Below are 19,988 nucleotides of genomic sequence, written 5' to 3'. Positions count from 1 at the left end.
CAAAGTTAACATTGTTTTAGTAAAGAATAAATACTGTATTGGTATTAGCATATTTTCCCATTAAACCTGTGTACACATTCTCTAGCTGGGTTTTAACCTGATCACAAGAACATATTCTCTTTACAAGATCTTTATTTTCCTTTCGCTGTTTCTCCCGAAGCATCGAACGCAGCTGTCAAGAGTAACCCCAACATGTACTTAACACCCTTGATATTTCTGTTCTGTTTGATTCCATGTGATTTTACCAAGGGATTGACTTGCCGTATCCATGTCTCAAAGCGAGCAGGGATTGGGAAGGGGAGTTAAAGACGTCTTCCCCTGCTCCATTGTTCCTGCTGACAGCAAACAAGCGATTACCATCATTCACAGAGACAGCGCATTGCGAAAGGAAAGAGGCGATGGCCTCCCAGGACCCCCCTCGAAAAATGCGGCCCCTTTAAAAGCAGGTTCCTCACCACAACGGTGACACGTTAGATTTCCAGCGTGACCGATCTCCTGTCGTATCTTTACTACTGAAGCCCAGTACTGAGAGACGAGCGAGCCGAGGAGATCTGTTCTTGTTTGAATGAAGTGGCTAAAGCATAATTACTACTGCTACGTTTTGCTCTTTGATCAAATGCTGTTGTTCTTTATGCCTGACATTCTCTCCATATGTGTCAAAACATGCAAAAGCCTCTTGCTGCATATTACTCATGAGATTTAGCAGGGTTTACACTTTAGTTTGGATCGTTTCAAAGGACTCTCAATTCAGTTTCATGTTAGAAAGCAGTCACTGTTTTTGAGTAAATTCAAGGTCACCTGAATATTCAAGAGACTTCCTTTATAAGTCAATTTGAGACTTTTTGAGACTGATTTGAGTTGATTAACTGAAAACAAAAATTCTGTCTGAGAAGTTTAGTAGATTGTCCTAGCTGCTCTTTTCCATGTAAAAAAAGTGAATGGAGGTTGGAGCGATCAAGCTCTAAAAAGGCCAATAAAGTGGTCCATATGACTTGTTTGCTATTTTCTAAAGCCATTCGGACTGAAAACAGATTTAAATTTAAGTTATTCTTTAAAAATCTTGCCTTAAAAAAATTTCTTTGTATGGAAAAGAGCAACTTTGACAGTGTGCTTAATATCTTTTGTGTTCAGCATAAAGAAAAAATGTCATATGGGCTTTAAAAGACATGAACAGTGTGAGTAAATGATGACAGAATTTTAATTTTTGTCTAAACCATTCCTTTGAGAAATAATGTGCGTTTGAAGAACGTTAGTTTTTGTGAAATATGTAATGGAAACACACCTATGAAAACTGGATTATACTTGTTTACTTACTGGAGTCTGAAGCAGTATTTGCTTTTGTCACATTTATTCCCATTTTACCAGCGCCAAGGGGCCCAGGAAGACGAGTTACCAAGGAACACAAAATTTAATTAGTGTATTTTAATCATTCAGGCTTTTCAAGCTAATCCACAGACCCCAGAGAATTCCCAAGATGCAGCTCTGTGCTGCTTTACCATTTATTGTTGAGTCTATTATAATTACTGTTAGCAGGTGGGGGCTGGGAGGCCTTTATTATGTTTTTCCATCTTTATTATAATTACTTAAAAAAAATTAAAGGATGCTGTTTCATTAAGTTTAGAGAGGATGCCATTTCAACCCTTCTTTTTCTCCCTTCATCTCATTGCTCTTCCTGCCTCTGTGTTCGCTGTAATTCTCTGATATTTATACATTGCACAGCTTTATACGAAACACATATAAACACAATAAAAAAGCAAAAGCAGAAGGAAGAAAGATGCACTTAATGAAATGCTTTTCTAGGGGTGCTTTGTAAAAATCCATCTAATGCTCTGAAAAGTCGACATGCGTGCATCCTCTAAAATCCAATTGTTTCAGCTCGTAATTGGAGCTCGATCAGAAAACGCAGGCAGACGCTAGAATATATTTTCTTCATTTTCGCACTCAGCAGTGAATAAAGATAAGAAGTCACGAGTGAGTTTTTAAGCCCTGAGCTTTGGGTGTTCTACAGGGATTTTTGGATCTTCTTGAATTGTGTTTTATGCATTTGTGTTTGATGAAAGTCTTCTCATAGCTAAGAAGTAAAATTCAGAGGGAGTTTTTTCTTGGGCCACTCTGTTGAAGTGCTGTCCTCACTGGAAGTGTTTCATGGCAGATGATGTGAACAAACAGCTATCACGTGTGAAGTGTCCCTCTTTACTCTTTTCCGTCTTTCTGCTCCATCCTCTTCCCTCAGTTCCATTACACAGACTCAATCCTAAACTGAATGTGTAAACAGAACCATATACTTAACTCCACATGCCAAAGTCTTAACTCTCACTTTTTGATCAGTGGTTTTTCATTGTGCTTTTTGCTACTTGAAGATGAGTAAAATGTATTTATTTCTGTGTATGTATTTATTTGGTGAACTTAAAATTGATGTTAAATAAAACATACAAATGAATGATTCTTTAAAGACTTATTTGTTGAAGTGAATCACAAGTAAACGATTGTGGTCTGTCATTGAAGCCGAGCAGTGAAATGTGATTGGTTGGAAGTTTCTGTTTCAGATGACTAATGTAGAGCCACTGCCTCATGTTTTGAATTCTTGCATGTCCAATGTGTATTTAGCACCAAATCATGGGGCTATTCTTGGGCCCCTCTGAAAGCCAGCAGAAAGCGCTAGTAGCGGCCTGCTGCTGAGACTGGCAGTTTTTTTGTATTTTCATGGAAAATTCCACATCTCCCTACGAGCTGCGTTTCATAAGCAGAAATACGTTTCAGGGCAGATCCTCCGAAAAATTAATTAATGGACCTTTGCGGTGAGCGAAAGGCCAGCACAAGGCAATTATAGTGTCTTTGTGAAGTGTCAGGATTTTGGAATTATAAAATCACACTGGATTGGCAGCAGTAATTATGCTGGAAAGAAGAGCTCACCTTTACTGATATTTAACAATTTGCAGCTTAATTTGTAGACCTCAGCTTTCCTTCCTACCCTAAAGCCTGTAATGATTTTGTAGGGGTTTAGCATGCCTCAACCGATTCTGTCTTTGGATCATTTGTGTTCAAACTATGAATCTAATGGCATACTTGCTGTTGCAGCCATTTACACACTAGAATCCAATCTGTCTCTTGAGTGAGTTATTCATTACAAGACTTGCCTCTCTCTTTAAATTAATATGACTGCATTAATAGTCCATGAGAGAGTCCACAGAAAATCTGCCAAAAACCACAATAAAGCTTTTTTTTTTTTTTTTTTTTTTTTTTTTACAGAAAAACCATGGAAATGAGGGTCTTCCATACTAAAAAAACCCACCTGTCTTATGTGGTCTGTCTGAGCCCAGTAATGGACAGATGATTTAGACAGAGCCTGTTTTGGGTGGGGATGTTTGTGTTTGATGTGAGCTTCATTACATGAACTGTGTGGTGGGCTTATCTCCTGTTTTCATAGATTACGACCAAAGGAGGTTTTACAGACTTTAGTCTTCACAGAAAATCTTGTTAACTACAGCAGTCGTTACTCCAAAGTTTAACTGGTGAAAGAGGAGTTAAATACGTACTAAATGGCAGTGTTATTGTAGTGTTCTGTGTGACAAAACTTATTATTTATTTATTTATTACTTATAGATCCATTCATTCATTTAGTTCATTTATATTCTGGCTCAGAATGTTTTTTTTTAACCATAGAACTGTGCATTTTTGTCTTTGTTTGTTTGTTTGTTCATTCTGTCTCAGAATCTTTTATTTGTCAAATCTTGTAATTTTTACAGTCCTATACTGAATTAATTTATCTTGTTTGTTAGTTAGCATTCTGGCTCAGAATCTGTTATTTGTTAAATCTTGTAATTTATTCAGTCTATATAGCTGTGTGGTTATATGTTTGTTTTGTTTTTGTTTGTTGATAATGTAGTTTGTCTATTTTGGAAATTTTAATTTTAAATTCTGTCTCAAAATCTATAATTTAAGTTGTCAAAGAGCTATGTATTTATTTATTTGTTTGTTTGCTTAAATATTGAATTGGCTTTGTTGGCAATCAAGGTGGATCAACAATATGCACAAGACTTTTATACAAGGTCAGTTACAGAGGTACAGCTGATTCTGACCTCAGAGTGTGTTCTATTGATTCATTGATCCTCTACTTCCAAAAAGAAACCCTGATGTACCTGAAGTAACCTTAAATTAGACTTCACAGGATTACAGACTGATTTTCAGGAGAAAAAGAGCTGTTTCACTACTGTGGCACAGAATCATCTCACTCAGGGAAAAAAGAGCCTTTGTAAGGAAAACACAGGTCTATTTTTCCTGTCTTGGTTATTGTGTTGAACACTTAGTGCTTACCATAATGTACTGTTCCATAAGTAAGGAATACGGTATAACAATTAGTACATTAGTGCCAAGTCCCATACACTACAGTGTGATTTGTGATGTTGATGTTTTTCTGTGGCACCTCAGGGAAGTGCAGAAAAACATGCAATTAGCATCGGTCTCAGCACAGGAGGGGCTGTGCTACATGGAAATGCAGAGAGTGGCATATCTTGAACAGGGACTGAAATCTGTCATAGGAAGATGTTTGTCAGCATAGGAGTCTCTCTGGAGACCTCAGACCCCAGGTGTGACACCTAACAGGGACATTTCAATGTGAACAATTCCATCACCGTGTTTTTAACATTATTGCTTATTAAGCCTGCAAAGGATGCTAAAAAATAAGCATTTAAAGTCAAAATTATATTAGAATTGAATGTTTAGTGTTTAAACGTGTTCCTTCCTTCTCTCATTGTTCATTGCAACAAAAAAAAAAAAAAAAAAAAAAAGTGTTTCTTGTATTTTTTGAAAATGTATTATCCTGGATCAAACAGTGCATTGCTAAAAATAAACGTGAGCATTTTCTAGAGTTTTCCTGCCGACTGTAAACCAACGAGGTCAGGAAAAATCCCCCGTGAATGACCTGTTTTTACATCAACACTGCCCCTGGCTCAGTTACACTCTGAACTCTGTTTGAAAGGTTAATGTAGAAATCTGGAGTGAATTAACTTAAAATTACTTACAATGATTTTAAAATCCTGTGCTGGTTTTGTTGTGGCTGTAAATTAATTTCAACAGGGAGCTTTGGAGTCCTTAAAGAGACAGGGCCAAAAAAATAACAGAAAACCCAAGAAGAAAATGAATGAGTAGAAGAACGGGCCACATAATGCTTCTGGCTAAGCCAGTCCATGTCTTAAATGAAGAGAAAAAGAAATTAGGCTTAACTGAAAACATATGGTATTGCGCTGGGGAAGAGGTCTGCTTAAGAGGATCGTGGCAGGGTAATAAAGAGAGACAGGAAAAGGGCACGTGTGGCGGTTTGGGTGCAGGATGGGGATTTTTTCTTTTTCTTTCAGGGCAGTGATACAGGCTGAGCTCCTTTAAAGGGCCAGCAGTTCAAAGTGAACCGTCTTAATCACGGTGCTCATCATTGAACATTCAACCACACACATACGATTGGGCCTTAAAGTGGCATAAGCCTCTAAACCCACACAATGCCATATTTCCTATTAAAATTTCATGTCTCTAATTATTACCATTAAACTAGGCACCCTTGTTGCACCCTATGTAATTTTGTAATTATAATTAGGATTTCTTGATCTTGTCTTGTTCCTTGTTCTCCCTGATATGACTGCTGAATTGAAATGCGTGTCTAAGTTTAATAATGACGCCCCTCTGGATAAAGATTCATACGGCACCAATTATTCTCTTTTTCTCAGCAGATACATTTTATGTGGCTTCTCCGTGATGTTGTCAGCCTTTCTTTGCTGAGTGTAGAATTTATTCATCTTAATTTTTCATGATGCTTTTGCACTAATTGAAAACAGTAACCCCCTTTTTGCATGTATATTTATATTATCCAGACTTTTGGTTTAAAATGCTTTCAAGACCAATACTGTTATATTTATTAATTAATATGTATTTTTAATTATATATTAATTATGTATTACTTATATATTAGCAAATAAAATAATAATAAATGAATATGAACATAATTAGAATTTAAATTAAAAATTTACACTTCAAATTATTATAATTTTAGTAGATTTTATATTTAATATTTTTAATTGAATATGTAATAGTAATTTTATTTGCTAATACAGGCATTGTATTTGTTGGTCATTGTTAGTTTGAGCTCTATTAAATGCATTTATATTTACACAAGCAAGGGCAGAATTATATGGTAATGTAAAACACCAGTGTTTTTGAAGTACAGGATAATTTTGCTGCACCGTGTGATCTTCTAAAAACTGCTACAAAACAACATCTTCTACTAACTTTTATGAAACAACTTACTGACTTTTTTTTTGTTAGACATGCTATGCTTTTAGGTTGAGTGTGTCAGTTCTGTGGCACTAGTAGCAAAATTGCAAAAAACTGACTGTTTTCAGACAGGTTTCCTGAACACTCTTATCTGTCTGCTATTCGCTGAGCCAGTGTAATGTGTCAAGATTTTGAGGTCAATACAGATCATCCACTGTTGGTTAATCATTCTAAGCTGAATTAGTTAATAGTCCCACTTTATCAGACAGTCTAATCCTGGAAGACTGAACATTTAGTGGAAGCCGCTGTCCTTACAGTCTTTAATGTATTCATTGATGCAGTCGTAGAGACTGTAGTGTCACCTCCTTTTTAGTGTGAATCTCCTCACATTAAATGTGAGCCCTTATAAGACCCAGAGGGGCTCAGCTGTCTATTTTTCAATGATGTTGTCAGACATGTTGCTGGTTCCCCAGGAGAGAGGCAGAGTAATCAGCCTTTTCATCTCCAGAGGAGAAGAGCCAGGTTCAGTGTGACGCTGTCACTTCCACTGGCCCAGCCAAGACTCACTTGTGTGTGCACTCCTTAGGAAAACCGCTGGCTCTAGAAACTAACATTTAAACAACTCCAAGTCTTGGTGTGATGTTTGTTTTCTGGGATGCTCCACATTTCGACATGTGGAATGTTTTAAAAGCAGCGTATTGCAGATCTGTAGCACATTAAGGGATTTGTTTGTTTTTAAATTCTGAATCATGAGGGGTTTAGACTGAAAATTCCACATTTTCTGTTGATAAATACTGAGTATAGATTCATAGTTATTGCCTTTTGTCAGAAGAAAAACACAGTTGGAGATTTAAAACTACATTTTTTCAGTTTTCGAACGGGTTAGACAATGTTTTGCAGGCTTTTGAGGGAAAACACCTGAAACGTATCACATTTGTTTCTTTTTATTGTTATTAGAAGCAGTTTGGAAGTAAATTGCATAACGGGAACATGGCACCTGGGTTTATAAATGCAAGTGGCTTCAGGCTTAATACCTAGCCAAATGCCAGTTTAGCTGAAGATCAAAACCAAGAATTGTTTTATTAAAGAGCAAATTGCTTTTATGGCTTTAATTCACTTTTTCTTTTCAAAAGGTAGATTCACAATCCCTTTTCTTTGTGTAGGTGTTGGAACAATTGTTCTGTTCAGCGCACCTCCCTAAAATAGCAGACGTACCGGGCTTGTAAGAAAATTAGCGAATTTAATTTCCTTGAGTAATGGAAATGTCATGCACCATTTAATAAAAGTCCATGAAAAAAGGCAACATTCTGTGCAGCGCAGTTAGCTGAGCCCCATGGATTTGAAAGTTACACTATTGTTCCGTTTGATGTTTTCTCACAGTTTTGTTATTTTTTTCTCAATTTGATTTGGAATTAATCTGAACAGCTTCGATGTAAATATGAAAATGAAAGTTGTTTGGTGTCCCCCCGAAACTCAGAGCACAGCAACTTGAGCCCGCAGATAACGGCCTCCTTTTAAAGCCTGAATTATTTTACCTTTATGAGTTTGTATCATCTTCAAGGTCAGAAATGTAATTTTTGCTCTTTCAAAGGGTTATAACCTTAAAAGGGAGCCTACATCCTAGGTGATTAATGAGAGACTCCTGCATTTGATGTTTCAACGCTGACATTTTAAACTTTAAATATTTTATATGCACACCTTGAAAAAAAAAATGCTAAGATACGCATTCATGTGGAATAAACGGTATTGCGGAGAAGAAAGGCCTGGCCGGGTATCATTTTAATAGAACAGTTAGAGTGCAATGGTTTTTCTTGGTGATTTTTATTTGAGGTTTTTATGTGTGCGCAAGCTGATTTAAAGGCACACTAAATCATCGGGGATGGGGAGTAGTGGATTATGCATTTAATCAAGTAGCAGGCCTTGGAAAAGTGGCTGGCCGAGCCACTAGGGCATCAGCTTTAGGCCTCAGAATGCTTTGCCTGCCCTTTGAGTCTGGTTTAAAAGAAAAAAAATCCAAAGCCATTTTCACCTCCGTCTAAGGTGAAATAAACTCTGGTTGAGACGTGAGAGAGGGAGGAAGAGTATCCTCCAATGCACCGGATTACTTGTGCTTCAAATTTACTGGAGGGTTTTCTGCTTTTTCATGAGGCGCACCAGTCTATTAGTTAGCAAAGAATGGAATTGGGCCGATCTACTTGTTATTAAAATTTCTCGCCCTACCGCATTTGTTTTGAAAAAAGCTTTTAGGGGTCTGGAAGGATGCGCAGGCCTGTGCCCATCATCGCATCTAATACGCTTTTTATATGTGGCATAATAAAAGCCCGGAGAATGAAAACCTGCTACCTGGTATAAGAATACCGCAGTTAGCCATAAAAGCCATAGCAATCTGCCTTTCACACAACCGCTGCCTCAATCTCACATAGGCAGTCCCGACCATCCTTCAAATGTCCCAATGAAGACCATTTCACGGGACTGTATTGCAGGGTCAAAGCCAGATTTGCAGCTCTGTGACATGTCCAAAAGTCACATCCAGACGTACTCGCATTCAACGGCAATCTTCCGAAAGACGAGAAGACTGTGTGTAGGGCACGGGGGGTGACGGTGCGCAATAGCACCTTGTTTGATGCGGGCCGGTTGACGGGTAAGACCACAGTGATTTCCTGTTCATAAAACATTCCCATTATTGCTGGTCCATTGAAAATTAATATGTGCTGAATGCTTGATGACTTGCATTTTCCTGCAGGACAACAAAGCTTTTAGCTCACTGGTTAATTTATACATGACAGTGCTTAGCCTGACACTGCTGTAAAAATGCATAAGGCCTTCATTACAGCCAGTCAGTGGCCGCAAATTAGCGGGAAGTGAGATAAAAGCTACGGAAAGTTCTGGAATGTTCCACGGTGATGTATTGTGCTTCTAAGCATTTCTGTTTGTTTAGATTGATTAGCTATGGAAACCCGTTTCTACCTCAGAATACAATGTAAAATGAAGTTTAAAATATAAAATTGTGAGATACTAAGGATCTCTATGAGATATAAAGTTGCCTTTGCTAAATAGAAATTTGCAATTGTGAGAGATAAAGTCAAGTTGGGAGATAAAGTTGGTAAGATTTTTTAGATATATTTAAAAAAAGACAATTAAAAACAACAACACTTACTTTAAACAATCAATATCACAATAAAAATAGACAATTTAAAAGAACAGCATTTACTTTAAATAGACTTTTTTGCAATATTGCAAAAATGTCTCAACTGTCATTTTTTAATATAATTAATGCATCCTTGCTGAATAAAAGTATTAATGTCATTTAAAAAGTACTGACCCCAAACTTTTTAACTGTATTGTACCTATAAAGTTGCCCCTCGGAGATAGAATGACAAATTTTGAATGAATAAAAATTTGAGATATTAGGTCACATTGCAAATAATTGCAATATATAAAGTGACATTGTGAGATATAAATCTCTTGCGTGCGCTCTCTCTCTCTCTCTCTCTCTCTCTCTCTCTCTCTCTCTCACTCTCTCTCTCTCGCTTAATCTTAAGCATAAAAAAGGACTTCCATAATTATCAGCCAAATGATAGTTGGGTCAAAATTTGGGGTCACCAGTTTTTCCAAACAGGTTATCACTGAATATTTAGTTCTATTAATCATTTGTGAGCCTCAAAGGTGCTGTATGTAGGATTGACACCGAGTGGTTGAACTAGATATTGCAGTCCAAATTCAAAATATTGGAGAGGGTTTTTTCACCTGGCCCCTCCTCCACAGACTTGACACACACGTAGGTTGCCAGATTGATGACACAAACAGGAACGAGTGCGTTTGACGATGAACGAAATGAAATACACTGTGTTTTCCGCCAATTGGCAACCTGGGGTGCTGAAATACAAATGGGTAAACTGGCAGTGGGTGGGTTTCACAAACCAAAACAGAGACAGACATTCCGGCCCAGAACGTACATTTTCAAAGGAGAATAACTGACTGTAGCATTGTTTTTCAGATAAACAAGTATGTTAACTTAGCATGTTTCTTAAATATCTGCAAACATATTATGGTATTTTTATGCTTTAGTAGAGTCAACATCTTACATACAGCACCTTTAAAAGTTGAGTAACATTCACTTTTTTGTATACGTACCTTAGAAAGGCAAAGATACATTTAATAGGATTTACAAACAAACATTGTATGTCAGGGTTGGGTTTGTCTTCTCCTATTTGCTCCTGAGGGGGATTAAAGCTGTCAATCACATTGACTGACGGCTCTCAAATCACATTTTTGCAGCAAAGTGACTGATTTTTGTCAGCCCTTGTCAGGGAGAGAATGGCGTTATCGGAAGCACCTTGTTTGGAGATGCGCAAAACTGCTTAACCCTCAATTCATGAGAGATCTGTTTACAATCTGCTCTGGCCGCTAACTGCTAACCAGTGTGCAGCGGAGCATTATGGGCCGCTTCAAGGAGAGGAGCGAGTGATTACATCCTCAAATAGCTGCCTTGTGTGTTGCAACCTCTTTAGAGGAGAAAGAACATAGTGAGCTGAAAGATATTATCTTTATAGCGCACACACACCATCATGCTACAGCCATTTTAGCAAGAAGCATTGTTTTAGGGTTAATCTGGCTGTATTTAGTTAACATCACTGAGGTATTCATTCATAATAAAATGTTTTTTCTTATCTGATTCATATACTCAGTTTTGTGCCATTAAGTCATTTGTCAGTGGCAGTTCGATGTCTTAAGCTTGACAGCTCTGCCGCTGCTGCTCCATTGATAAAGTGTCTTTTTCAAGACCATTATTTCCAATCTTCCAATTACATGCTAGTTAGTTTTATAGACTGAGGCTGGCTTAAAAAACAAGGCTAAAACAGCTGCAAATTGATCATTCTGAACTAATTTGTTACTTTTTCCTCTCAACGTAGAATCCTTGAGGGTGTTTGCATTGAATGCTCACATATTATCAGTTGGATTACCATATTAACCCTTTCCTTGACTATTGAGGTGCACGGTTTTCTTTGCATTTTTTGTTTTGTGGAATAATAGGGTTCTTTTGCTTTAAAAGTGGACCGGCTGTTTTATTTAGCTGGCTTTGTGGGAATGCCACATCTTTTGTCTCATGTCAATCACTGTGTATGGTACATTGCTTCATACATTAAAGCTATAGGATGATGCAAACAACAGATTATATTGCACTGTCCATTAAATGTTTTTAATAGTGAAGCTGCATTAGAGATTTTATTTTTACAGTAATAAATACATCACTTATTGAAGCCTTTCCCAGTAGAGGCCAAACTGCATTAGCACACTGACCATTAGGATACAGGAAACACGCATACTTCTGATGTATATGGTGTTTGATATAAGAAACAAGCATTTTGTGTTCTATTCAGACCGAAACAGAGAGGAGACAGGGAGAGGACTGTTTATCCCGAAGCTCAATGCCGGCCGCTCTGATCTATACGACCCCTTTGCAAATAAATCTTCACAAAGTGCAAGCACAAATTTTATCTGAAATGTGGTATTTAGGAGATTCAGAGTGAATGATGATATGTGACAATCAGTCACAGCAATTAGTGTAACTGTTAAGAGCCCTTTTTGTTTTCTCTCACCCATACAGAATGTCACAAATAAATCCTCGCTTGCATTTGCATATTAATTGGATCGGAGACGTCAAGCATCTTTCATTAAGCAAAATGATCTGCATATTTGGAGACATAAAATAGTTTATTTCAACGTGGGAAAAGAAGTCATTGAAAATTGACCGCACATATGATGTAAACTTTGTTGATGGAGCCTGACAGCTTAACCCCTTAGGTACCAGTCGTAACTGTGGTGATGGCCTATTGTTATTGAGACAAAGCTGTAATTGCAATGTGCAGAATTAGACATTGTTGGAGCCTAAATGAGACATTGCTCGGACAAGTTTCATATTGTGTGCATGTTTAAATATGTCTTTTCGGTGCTGTTGTTTAAAACAGGATTCAGTCAATGTTTTTAGTGTCAGGGGAGGTGAATAATAATAGATTGAGCCAATCAGGCATGGGGCATTTCAGGTTATCGCAATGTAAGTCGTTCGGTCGATTAGACGAGTTAATGCACAAATTCAGCAGCAAAAGAAAAAAAAAAGACATTATTTCGAGTGATTAACTTATGGTCTTCGGCTCACAATGGAACGCAAATTATCTGTTTCTTTGTATCGCAGTTTGTTTAACCCTAGCGCCAATATTCTCTCCTTTTAAATGCATCAGATGAAAAGCAAATATAATGGAGGACTAATTTGGGATGGCAAGCGAAATGGACCTGGAGGGAAAAGAGTGTTGTGTGTGTCAGACATCGCAATGCTTTTGTTTTCCACTGCTGCCTTCCACTCTAAAGGGAAAATCGACACTGGTTTTGGTTCGATATGATTAAGGAAGAGAGAGGACAGTAATGGAAGGGCTGTGTATCGCGGGGTATACATGGTTAGGGGCTAGACTTGTGAATAATTTGATTAGGTTGCAGGGGAATATATCTGAAGGATTATGTAAATAGCCTTGCCCCCATGCCGAATTCTTTTGAACTCCTTAGAAGTCGCATCTGCTGGGGTCGGCTGCCAGACAGGACGGCCGTCTTCGCATTGGCTGATTCCTCTGTGTTTCAGCGAAGTGTTTAAAGGTCATATTGAGAACAAACAACGCTGGCCCTGATACAGCTTAAAGGGCCTCGGTCTTAAACGACTCGAATTTATCTTTTGTCGATTAAAAATGAATGATGATTACGAATGCGTAAACATTCTCCCGCTTTAATGCATTTACTATCCTAGAATAATTAGTCTTCGTCATCATCTTAGCACATTTCCAGCTTTAATACACTTTAATGCAACACATGTATATTTGGAAGCATTTTCCTCTCTTGTTTCACCTCTTTGATTATGAGATTTTTCCCTTGGCCTTATTTGGTGCATTTCTGGGTGGGGATGTGTTTGTATGGAGCTCTATGGCAACCAAAGTCAAGGTGACCAAGACCATGTTGAACACATTAGATTAGCAGAACACAGAAGCAGAGACAATGCAGCTTGCACAAAATGCAATTTATCTGGTGCCTGATTGTGGGCCTTTCAGAAAGCAGCCCTGCTCTCCTGCCTGCCGGTGGATTTATTGCAGAGTAAGTCGTACTGTTCCTCTCCCCGTCTGCTGTTGTGCCTGTGGCTGTGTGCTGCTTGGTTTGCTGAATGACTAGCTAAAAGAACATTTTGGCCAGTTAAGGATTAAAGAGAATATGTGTTGATGGTTCCAGGACAGGAATGTCTGTGAACAGAGAAATTTAGTTCCTACACGTCGGGAGCGCCTGGGATGTATCTTCATCCACTTTATTTTTTTTTTTTTACCTTATTAAGAAACATCCTTGAACTGAAATGCACATTTTTTGCTCTTGTGTTAGGCTGTTTATATTGTTGCTAGAGCAGTTACTATGCAGAGCAACTGGCCATGTTTATCTTGAGAGGTGAAAAATACTGTGTCAAGACTAGTTTGTGACTTCATTTATATGTACAGTGATGCTCTTTTGAATGAGGAATAGAGTAGTTTAACAAGATAAAAAATGTTGAATACATGTTAAATTTTTTACGAAAACAAGGCATTTGATTTGTCTGGTTTATGATGATCAGAAAACATTTTTCATATGAAGGTGAATCGTACAGAAACATGTCTAGACTTTTTTGCTATAGTTGAATTTACTGCCATTATTACTTTGTAAATGGTTTTAATGATAATTATTATAAAGTATATAACAATAAAAATTATATATATATATATATATATATATATATATATATATATATATATATATATATATATATATATATATATATATATATATATATATATACAGTATATCTGCTTTGACACAATCCATATTGTTAAAAGCATTATATAAATAAAGGTGACTTGACTTTTATATATAAAATATTAATTTAACATACCATACAGGAAATATAATAAATAAACACTACACCATTGAGGTAAACCCCCCCCCCAAAAAAAAAACCCATATAAATCTAATGAAGCCCATTTCACACACACACACACACACACACACATATATATGTATACAGTATGTACAGTATATTCTGTGTGTTTGATATATATATATATATATATATATATATATATATAGTATATATATATGTGTGTGTGTGTGTGTGTGTGTGAAATGGGCTTCATTAGATTTATATGTTTTTTTTTTTTCCCTCAATGGTGTAGTGGTTCTATATATATATATATATATATATATATATATATATATATATATATATATATATATATATATATATATATGCATGCATGCATATACTGTGTGTGATTTTTCAACAAAATGTAGTTTCTTATTACTTTCTTCTGATTTATAGGTAAAATGTGACTTGGAGGATTTGTGAGATTTGCTCATCTAGTTGTTTGTTACAGGCAGCATCAGGCCCCACATGATCAATTTCCAAAACAGCTAAATGCCACTAATTTTGGCAGCTGGTTTGAAGTGCGGTTCCTCCCAGGCAGCATGTTAAATATCAGTGATAATTTATGCTCCTCTCTGTGCTGTGGCCGGGGCTGCACTTTGCGTTAGAGCACATGGCTGTTAAGAAGGGAAGTGTTAAAGAATGCTTCATAGAAAGTGCGCTTGGTCTTGCCAATGTTAAAAGTAATCGCTTTGGCAGACGCTATATTTGAAACCTTCAAACGTGTCTAACTTTACATAAAGTAGAAAACCTGAGGACGGTAAAGCTCAGTGTTCTCTGTGTTGCCAAGCGCACCGTCTGTCCCTGTCTTTCAGTTGGTGCGATCAGGGGTGTAACGCACAAGTGTCCTGTACATGAGTATGTCCCACTCACTGCCGCATGAATTCTGGGACTGTATTACACTCTCTCTGTGTTCAGTCTAGGATCTGTCTGTACTGGTGGTGGCCTTGCACTGGCTGTGGAATGCACGGCACTAGTCATTGCTCCATCAGGAAGAGGGGAGCATACTGAAAAGAGTTTAAAAACGGATTCTGCTTATGGATATCTCAGTTGTTGAGCTTGAGCAAAGCAATAGCAGGCTGAGGTCTCTGCTGAAGCGGTCGCAGTGACTGTGAGTGATTTAAAGGAGACAGCTGGATAACAGCATTTTTATTATATTTTTATTATATTCTTAGCCTGCCTTTTCTATCAGTAGAACTCTTTGTGCAGTAGTTGTAGTTGCAGTAGTTGCGCTGATTGTGAAGTTCAAATAGGAGGGGGGAAATATGAGTGGACTGTTTTGTTAAAAACTGGAAAAAAATGGAAAAAGCAGGAAATTGCGACCAGGAGACAAGGCTACATTTATCTGCTTCCTTTTCAAAATCTCAAGGAAAAATGGAAAGGAAAACAGAATTTCTCAATAAGGGTCAGGGAGCGTTTCTTAAGATTGGAAAAGAATGGAACTAACCTTTGGAGGAAAGAAAGAACTGATAGAGAGGTTAGTAATGGGTGCTGTAGGTTTCATTTAGGCCTCAGTACTCACTGTTCTCAATGCACTGTAAAAACTTTTCAACTTTTAAATCTAAGTTTAATTTCTAGTTCAACCAGAGTTTTGTTTGAGCATTCCAACCAGCTTTCATAGAAACTAGTGGTGTGGATTTGGGGGCGGGGCTATCTGTTTGGTTGACCAATGACAGTCAGAGAAAGGGAAATTAACTATTCTTTCTTTGTTGTTCATTTTTGTTTTACATTTTGTCACACTACGGGCACATATTACATATGTTACTTTTAAAAAGTAAATACAAACTGCAAAAAGTGGTCCATGTATATAGCATGACTGTTTTCAACATTGATAATAATAAGAGAAGGGAACATATTTAAACTATAATATTACTTTACAATATTACTGTTATTTACAGCATTTTTGATCAGATAAATGCACATGTGATGAGCATCTTCCAAAAATTAATGGTAGTGTATATATCCATAGTGTTGGCTTAGCTAAAAGATGCCTTCATAGTCAGAACCACACGTGGGTATATAATAACAAACAATCCTCATCAGAAGTCACCTGGATAGTTGTTCATGCTTTGCAGCCGTGTGTGTGTAAGGCAAGATATAGAGGTATTATTACCCCTGAGAGGTGAAAGGTCAAGCATTAAGCAAACTGCCTGCTTAGAGCTGTGCACTAGAGATCTCACTCCTATGGCCCTGAAAATACTCCAGTGACTTGTCTAAATAATCAGGCAGTCCTCTAGCATAGATAACAGCACTGATAAATAAACACCAGAGGCTGAAGCTAAACACAGACAGTGCTATAAGAGCGTGCGGCCATGCAGTTCTTCAAAGCATGGGGATTTGTAGCGTGTCAAATGCTTGGACCCATCTAAGGGGTTAATTTGTTTCTCTGGTTAGTGCTGCGTGGGGCTACCTTTGGTCCAGAGTGCTTTTCTCTTATTATGTTTTTTGACCTTCTAAAAAGGAACAGTCAGTTTTGACCTCATTCATGAAAAAAGGGGAAAAACAATGAACTGGGTGGGTTAAGGAAGTCACATCATATCAAAATGAGATTAGAAACTAAAGAAAGGGCATTAAAATTCCACCCTTGATAAATAAAACCACTGTAAACCTCTTGACATTGAAATAAATTGAGGAGGGGGAAAGCATTTGTTGTTTGGAAGATTTTTAAAGTGCCAAAAATCTTTTTTTTCCCCATAAGAAGTATTAAAATATCCTTAAAACAATAAACTTACTTGAAAAGCAAAAATACACAAAATGTTTAATATGCTTGCATATGTTTATGCCTAAATCTAGCAAAATTTAGTGAGGTTTATACTTAAAAAATAAATATATAATATAATATTGTTTTTAAGCATGTTTAAATATTCTTAGAAACAAAACTTACTGATTATGAAAATTATTTGTATATTTTTGGTCAAATATTTGCTACCCAAATTATTTTGTTCCATATTGTTTATTAGACTCTGCAGCATTTTAACACTATGTACTACTTTGTTGTTGCAGGGAAATATACCGGGATCTGTAGGGGGCAGAGAGAAAGAAAGACAGAGACGGAGAGAGCACATTATCACACATAGTCAAAAGATCTCCAAATGCTTCGGGTCCCATATTAGGTAATGAATCTCCAGCAGAAAGCAAGTTAATGAGAAATATATTGACACACTGGTGTTACTGTGGACCTGTAGCAAGAACAGAATAACATCTGCTTACGGCTGTTACACTGTGTGCTAGAAGCCTGGATATGAGATGGACTGAAAACAGAAGTCTGAGAGAAATATTTTAGCTTCAGATTTAAACCCATATGAAATAAAACTCACAAATTAGATAATTAATATCTCAATAGTTTCTATTAGACAGATTAGATATGTATCCTGCTGTAATCTCCTGTTGAATCTCCTCTAGACTTTCATATAAAATCTTAACAATGTCACAAATTGTGCTCAAATTTCAAAGTCTGTGATCAAAAATCAAAGATATGAACTCAAATGTTTCTTATCAGATACCTTTGAGAGGATTATCTCAACTAATATTACTGTTTGTTAATTGTCTCATTTCATTCCATTTTAGGAGAATTTGTATCTTTTGAAAGAGCTAAGAAATTGCAATTAGAGCATTGCCCTAAGTTAATTTAGAAAAAGGTTTAGAGCATTTTTTTTTTGTTCATTAAATGTACGTTTTTGATGAGCCCGTCTTTTTTTCCCTTCTCCCAAAACAGCTTACTACTGATGAAATGTAATGAAGTGATTATATTTAGATCTTATGGTAAAGTGATTATTTTTAATTTAGTTTTTTACTAAGTTAATTTAGAAAAAGGTTTAGAGCATTTTTTTTTTGTTCATTAAATGTACGTTTTTGTTTTTTAAAATAATGACCAAGCGGCCAGCGGCAGACAGTGAGTTGATCATAGCCTATGTTTGATCAATATAGCCTTCTCAAGTCATCACGACTTGCCTAAAATAAAATCTATAGATAAAAACGGTCTTGCAGACCTCTAAGAGCAATCTTTGGGCGCTACACTTTTCCTTTGGAAAGAACAAGCAAGTTGTAATTTAATATATTGTATTTTTGGTGGCCAAAAAGACAAACAAACTTAGAGCTCAAAATCATTTGTCCAGTGTGTTTGCCAAGGTGTTTGGTATTTTGTTGGCCCTCAGACAAGAACTCTCATGGTGGCACTTGTGGAGAGATAGCTGTCTGTTTCGTAATGCACCTTACTTGAATTTTGTTCTATTTTTGTCAAGATTTTCTCTTCTAAATGGAGGAAAGGGAGGCAGGGGGCGTCATATGCGTCACAACCTCTGTTTTAGGAAAAGTGACACTCTGCCTTTAAAGACTCTTCAGAGCGCTGAGATAAGGAATTTAGGGGCTTTATCTGAAATGCCATGGTTTAATTTAAAGGGGTGAGGCACTTAGGATCTGGCACCGGCCTTTCAATCTAGTGATAAATTTGCAAGAAAGTGGAAAAGATTGGAGCCTGGAGAGCAGATTAGTGGGACACAAATATAGAAGTGTCATTGTAGTGGGTATTAGTCAGGTGCTCGTCTGAGCAAGTGGCCGGCCTCTGATAGGCTGGAGTGTATGGCTGCTGAACGATTGATTGGTGCGCCAGATTGATTGGGCCAGTGAAGCATCGGTCGTTTGTGTTTCCCTTAACTACTGCGTGCTGCCTCTCCGTTTCCTCCTTCTCCCTTCATTTTTTTCTTCCCTGATTCTCTCTCCATCTCTCGCTCCACAACAGTTGGTGTGTGTTCATCTTGGCTGTTCTCCATAGCCTGTTTGATGTGGTTTCCAGAAGTCCTGATCTGCAGTCCCTGGCCACTCTTTTTTGTCATCGCTAGACCTGCTGTCTCTTTAGCCTCCATTGACTCCTTTTAACCTCCTCCTGTCTCCCTCACATTTAAACAGCTGTTTTGCCTCCCCACCCTCTCGCTGGAGATAATAACGCTCCTGTTTTCCAAAGAAATCGCCTCTCAGTGTTTCATTCTTTGTTTCATTTCAGTCGTTGTGCATGTGAGGAACCCTTCAATGAAGAAACCATCCAGACTCAGCCTCAGACGGTACACCCGCAATCCGTTCACGGTTCACTGACAAGACTATATCTGAAAATTGCTAGTTCAAATCTGATTGGCTGACTTCATGCAACTTCCAGGTGTGTTTACAAAGTACCAGATTGACACAGTGAGCACTTCTGAGGAAGCGCTAATCTCTGGATTTGCTGATGTTTGCCAGATTAGTGGCATCAGAACTTTATAAGATGATCAGAGTTTTCTTTTGAGGCACTAAATAGTAAGTTAACTAGGTGTGTGAGAAACTGCTGCTATTATTTAATCTTTATTTGTTTAAAAACACAGTAAAATATTGTGAAATATTACTGCAATTTAAAATAACTGTTTTCTATTTTAATATACTTTAAAATGTCATTTATTCCTGTGATGGCAAAGCTGAATTTTCAACAGCCATTACTCTTATCTTCACTGTCACATGATCAGTCAGAAATCATTTTAATATGCTGATTTGGAATCATTTCTTGTTATTATCAATGCCGAAAACAGATGTTCTTCATAATATTTTTGAGGAAACAGTGGGAAAAAAAATTACACTATTTTCAGTGTTTTGTCACATTTTATATAAATATTATTATTGTCGATGATCCTGCCCCATGTAAAACCACTTTCTATAACATACAGTCTCTTCCTGTCTAAATGGTTGGAATAAAATTTAGTGAGGATCACTACAAATCTGGCTG

At 37.1% G+C, this 19,988-nt stretch overlaps 1 long non-coding RNA gene across 2 annotated transcripts in view; it reads left to right on the top strand.

Moving 5' to 3' along the window:
* The window catches only part of LOC109060972, a 73,887-nt gene extending 54,332 nt beyond the window's left edge, over positions 1 to 19,555 (top strand). The window contains exon 4 of one of the 2 annotated variants that reach the window (XR_006158179.1): positions 19,242 to 19,555. This is a non-coding gene — a long non-coding RNA (uncharacterized LOC109060972). Of the gene's footprint in view, positions 1 to 17,245; positions 17,815 to 19,241 lie in introns of those variants that run through there. The other variant, XR_006158177.1, reaches the window with a different exon arrangement.
* The last annotated feature ends 433 nt before the right edge of the window (positions 19,556 to 19,988 follow it).

The sequence above is a fragment of the Cyprinus carpio genome, chromosome B23 (assembly GCF_018340385.1).
Source record: "Cyprinus carpio isolate SPL01 chromosome B23, ASM1834038v1, whole genome shotgun sequence".
NCBI lineage: Eukaryota > Metazoa > Chordata > Actinopteri > Cypriniformes > Cyprinidae > Cyprinus > Cyprinus carpio.
This window is presented reverse-complemented; position numbering and strand designations above follow the sequence as displayed.